Consider the following 6000-nt stretch of genomic DNA (forward strand, 5'->3'; position numbering starts at 1 on the left):
CTGCAGTCAGTACCTGTATATACTGCAGTCAGTATCTGTATATACTGAAGTCAGTATCTGTATATACTGCAGTCAGTACCTGTATATACTGCAGTCAGTACCTGTATATACTGAAGTCAGTACCTGTATATACTGAAGTCTGTACCTGTATATACTGCAGTCAGTACCTGTATATACTGCAGTCAGTACCTGTATATACTGAAGTCAGTACCTGTATATACTGAAGTCAGTATCTGTATATACTGAAGTCAGTATCTGTATATACTGCAGTCAGTATCTGTATACACTGTAGTCAGTATCTGTATACACTGCAGTCAGTACCTGTATATACTGCAGTCAGTATCTGTATATACTGCAGTCAGTACCTGTATATACTGAAGTCAGTACCTGTATATACTGCAGTCAGTATCTGTATATACTGAAGTCAGTATCTGTATATACTGTAGTCAGTATCTGTATATACTGTAGTCAGTATCTGTATATACTGAAGTCAGTACCTGTATATACTGCAGTCAGTATCTGTATATACTGAAGTCAGTATCTGAATATACTGTAGTCAGTACCTGTATATACTGCAGTCAGTACCTGTATATACTGAAGTCAGTACCTGTATATACTGAAGTCAGTACCTGTATATACTGAAGTCAGTATCTGTATATACTGCAGTCAGTACCTGTATATACTGCAGTTAGTATCTGTATATACTGAAGTCAGTACCTGTATATACTGAAGTCAGTACCTGTATATACTGAAGTCAGTACCTGTATATACTGTAGTCAGTACCTGTATATACTGCAGTCAGTACCTGTACGTACTGCAGTCAGTACCTGTACACACTGCAGTCAGTACCTGTACACACTGCAGTCAGTACCTGTACACACTGCAGTCAGTACCTGTATATACTGCAGTCAGTACCTGTATATACTGCAGTCAGTACCTGTATATACTGAAGTCAGTATCTGTATACACTGTAGTCAGTATCTGTATATACTGCAGTCAGTATCTGTATATACTGAAGTCAGTATCTGTATACACTGTAGTCAGTATCTGTATACACTGCAGTCAGTACCTGTATATACTGCAGTCAGTATCTGTATATACTGCAGTCAGTATCTGTATATACTGCAGTCAGTATCTGTATATACTGCAGTCAGTATCTGTATATACTGCAGTCAGTATCTGTATATACTGCAGTCAGTATCTGTATATACTGCAGTCAGTATCTGTATATACTGCAGTCAGTATCTGTATATACTGTAGTCAGTACCTGTACACACTGCAGTCAGCACCTGTATATACTGTAGCCAGTACCTGTATATACTGTAGTCAGTACCTGTATATACTGCAGTCAGTACCTGTACACACTGCAGTCAGTACCTGTATATACTGCAGTCAGTACCTGTATATACTGCAGTCAGTACCTGTATATACTGCAGTCAGTACCTGTATATACTGCAGTCAGTACCTGTATATACTGCAGTCAGTACCTGTATATACTGCAGTCAGTACCTGTATATACTGCAGTCAGTACCTATATATACTGTAGTCAGTACCTGTACACACTGCAGTCAGCACCTGTATATACTGTAGCCAGTACCTGTGTATACTGTAGCCAGTACCTGTATATACTGCAGCCAGTACCTGTATATACTGTAGTCAGTACCTGTACACACTGCAGTCAGCACCTGTATATACTGTAGCCAGTACCTGTGTATACTGTAGCCAGTACCTGTGTATACTGCAGCCAGTACCTGTATATACTGAAGTCAGTATCTGTACACACTGCAGTCAGCACCTGTATATACTGTAGCCAGTACCTGTGTATACTGTAGCCAGTGACTGTATATACTGCAGTCAGTACCTGTATATACTGCAGTCAGTATCTGTATATACTGCAGTCAGTACCTGTATATACTGTAGTCAGTACCTGTATATACTGCAGTCAGTACCTGTATATACTGTAGTCAGTATCTGTATATACTGCAGTCAGTATCTGTATATACTGCAGTCAGTACCTGTATATACTGTACTCAGTACCTGTACACACTGCAGTCAGCACCTGTATATACTGTAGTCAGTACCTGTACACACTGCAGTCAGCACCTGTATATACTGTAGTCAGTACCTGTACACACTGCAGTCAGCACCTGTATATACTGTAGTCAGTACCTGTACGCACTGCAGTCAGCACCTGTATATACTGTAGCCAGCACCTGTATATACTGTAGTCAGTACCTGTACACACTGCAGTCAGCACCTGTATATACTGTAGTCAGTACCTGTACACACTGCAGTCAGCACCTGTATATACTGTAGTCAGTACCTGTACACACTGCAGTCAGCACCTGTATATACTGTAGTCAGTACCTGTACACACTGCAGTCAGCACCTGTATATACTGCAGTCAGTATCTGTATATACTGCAGTCAGTACCTGTATATACTGAAGTCAGTATCTGTATATACTGCAGTCAGTACCTGTATATACTGCAGTCAGTACCTGTACACGCTGCAGTCAGTATCTGTACATACTGAAGTCAGTATCTGTATATACTGCAGTCAGTATCTGTATATACTGCAGTCAGTATCTGTATATACTGCAGTCAGTATCTGTATATACTGAAGTCAGTATCTGTATATACTGCAGTCAGTATCTGTATATACTGCAGTCAGTACCTGTATATACTGCAGTCAGTACCTGTATATACTGCAGTCAGTACCTGTATATACTGCAGTCAGTACATGTATATACTGAAGTCAGTATCTGTATATACTGAAGTCAGTACCTGTATATACTGCAGTCAGTACCTGTATATACTGAAGTCAGTATCTGTATATACTGCAGTCAGTACCTGTATATACTGCAGTCAGTACCTGTATATACTGCAGTCAGTACCTGTATATACTGCAGTCAGTACCTGTATATACTGCAGTCAGTACCTGTATATACTGCAGTCAGTATCTGTATATACTGCAGTCAGTACCTGTATATACTGCAGTCAGAACCTGTATATACTGCAGTCAGTATCTGTATATACTGCAGTCAGTATCTGTATATACTGCAGTCAGTACCTGTATATACTGAAGTCAGTACCTGTATATACTGCAGTCAGTATCTGTATATACTGCAGTCAGTATCTGTATATACTGAAGTCAGTATCTGTATATACTGCAGTCAGTACCTGTATATACTGCAGTCAGTATCTGTATATACTGCAGTCAGTATCTGTATATACTGAAGTCAGTATCTGTATATACTGCAGTCAGTATCTGTATATACTGCAGTCAGTATCTGTATATACTGCAGTCAGTATCTGTATATACTGCAGTCAGTACCTGTATATACTGCAGTCAGTACCTGTATATACTGCAGTCAGTACCTGTATATACTGCAGTCAGTACCTGTATATACTGCAGTCAGTACCTGTATATACTGCAGTCAGTACCTGTATATACTGTAGCCAGTACCTGTATATACTGCAGTCAGTACCTGTATATACTGCAGTCAGTATCTGTATATACTGCAGTCAGTACCTGTATATACTGCAGTCAGTATCTGTATATACTGCAGTCAGTATCTGTATATACTGCAGTCAGTATCTGTATATACTGCAGTCAATACCTGTATATACTGCAGTCAGTATCTGTATATACTGCAGTCAGTATCTGTATATACTGCAGTCAGTACCTGTATATACTGCAGTCAGTATCTGTATATACTGCAGTCAGTATCTGTATATACTGCAGTCAGTACCTGTATATACTGTAGCCAGTACCTGTATGTACTGCAGCCAGTACCTGTATGTACTGCAGCCAGTACCTGTATGTACTGCAGTCAGTACCTGTATGTACTGCAGTCAGTACCTGTATGTACTGCAGTCAGTACCTGTACACACTGCAGTCAGTACCTGTATATACTGCAGTCAGTACCTGTATATACTGCAGTCAGTACCTGTATATACTGTAGTCAGTACCTGTATATACTGCAGTCAGTACCTGTATATACTGTAGCCAGTACCTGTATATACTGCAGTCAGTACCTGTATGTACTGCAGTCAGTACCTGTACACACTGCAGTCAGTACCTGTACACACTGCAGTCAGTACCTGTACACACTGCAGTCAGTACCTGTATATACTGAAGTCAGTACCTGTATATACTGCAGTCAGTACCTGTATATACTGTACCCAGTACCTGTATATACTGCAGTCAGTACCTGTATGTACTGCAGTCAGTACCTGTACACACTGCAGTCAGTACCTGTACACACTGCAGTCAGTACCTGTATATACTGCAGTCAGTACCTGTATATACTGCAGTCAGTACCTGTATATACTGTAGTCAGTACCTGTATATACTGCAGTCAGTACCTGTATATACTGTAGCCAGTACCTGTATATACTGCAGTCAGTACCTGTATATACTGCAGTCAGTATCTGTATATACTGTAGCCAGTACCTGTATATACTGCAGTCAGTACCTGTACACACTGTAGCCAGTACCTGTACACACTGTAGACAGTACCTGTGTATACTGTAGCCAGTACCTGTACGCACTGTAGCCAGTACCTGTATATACTGTAGCCAGTACCTGTACGCACTGTAGCCAGTACCTGTATATACTGTAGCCAGTACCTGTACACACTGTAGACAGTACCTGTGTATACTGTAGCCAGTACCTGTACGCACTGTAGCCAGTACCTGTATATACTGTAGCCAGTACCTGTACGCACTGTAGCCAGTACCTGTATATACTGAAGTCAGTACCTGTACGCACTGTAGCCAGTACCTGTATATACTGCAGTCAGTATCTGTATATACTGCAGTCAGTACCTGTGTATACTGTAGCCAGTACCTGTATATACTGCAGTCAGTACCTGTATATACTGAAGTCAGTACCTGTATATACTGAAGTCAGTATCTGTATATACTGTAGCCAGTACCTGTATATACTGCAGTCAGTACCTGTATATACTGCAGTCAGTATCTGTATATACTGTAGCCAGTACCTGTATATACTGCAGTCAGTACCTGTACACACTGTAGCCAGTACCTGTACACACTGTAGACAGTACCTGTGTATACTGTAGCCAGTACCTGTACGCACTGTAGCCAGTACCTGTATATACTGTAGCCAGTACCTGTACACACTGTAGACAGTACCTGTGTATACTGTAGCCAGTACCTGTACGCACTGTAGCCAGTACCTGTATATACTGTAGCCAGTACCTGTACGCACTGTAGCCAGTACCTGTATATACTGAAGTCAGTACCTGTACGCACTGTAGCCAGTACCTGTATATACTGCAGTCAGTATCTGTATATACTGCAGTCAGTACCTGTATATACTGCAGTCAGTACCTGTGTATACTGTAGCCAGTACCTGTACGCACTGTAGCCAGTGAGAGTGGCGAGGACACAGGTACTGTCCTGTACACACAGCCTGAAATAGGAACCGTCACAAGGACACTGCTTGCTCACTTACTCACCAGTCAGCTTTGGAGTGTGGGGAGCTTCGATATTCCGCCTGCCAAGAACTCCAGGGTCGGTATTAGCGCAGACCCCTCCCTGTTCCTGGCTGGGCCACACGGGCTCTGTACCTGCTGCCTCCACCCGAGCTGCTGCCGGCTGCTCGCTCGCTTCAAGCGCTTCACCACTCCCAATCCAAACTATAGCGATGGCATTGCGCAGGGCGAGTGATCACCTGCCGCCGCCGGACACATCCAGGAAACCTGCTCCGACACTGGAGGAACCTGGCAGGCCACATCCGGTGGAGAGAGCTGGTCCCTCCCAGCAGCAGGGGGTGGAGGTGCACACACTCACCCCTGGTCCCTCCCTGGAGGGTGCACACACTCACCCCTAGTCCCTCCCTGGAGGGTGCACACAGTCACTCCCACACACTGTACAAACTTTCACCCAACTGCTAAAGCAGCCCCTCTCAAACACCACAACTATTTCCAGGCAGCTTCACAGGGAAATAAACACTTCTGATCGGTTTCAAT

The 6000-nt window shown here is 42.7% G+C and overlaps 1 protein-coding gene across 1 annotated transcript in view; it reads right to left on the reverse strand.

The window, feature by feature from the left end:
- The window catches only part of fam83hb (family with sequence similarity 83 member Hb), a 200802-nt gene extending 195047 nt beyond the window's left edge, over positions 1-5755 (reverse strand). The window contains exon 1 of the mRNA XM_072507906.1: positions 5488-5755. The gene's annotated coding sequence lies outside the window, so the exon portion shown is untranslated. The remainder of the gene's footprint in view (positions 1-5487) is intronic.
- Between the last annotated feature and the right edge of the window lie 245 nt (positions 5756-6000).

This window comes from Scyliorhinus torazame, chromosome 6 (genome assembly GCF_047496885.1).
Source record: "Scyliorhinus torazame isolate Kashiwa2021f chromosome 6, sScyTor2.1, whole genome shotgun sequence".
In the NCBI taxonomy this organism is placed as follows: Eukaryota; Metazoa; Chordata; class Chondrichthyes; order Carcharhiniformes; family Scyliorhinidae; genus Scyliorhinus; species Scyliorhinus torazame.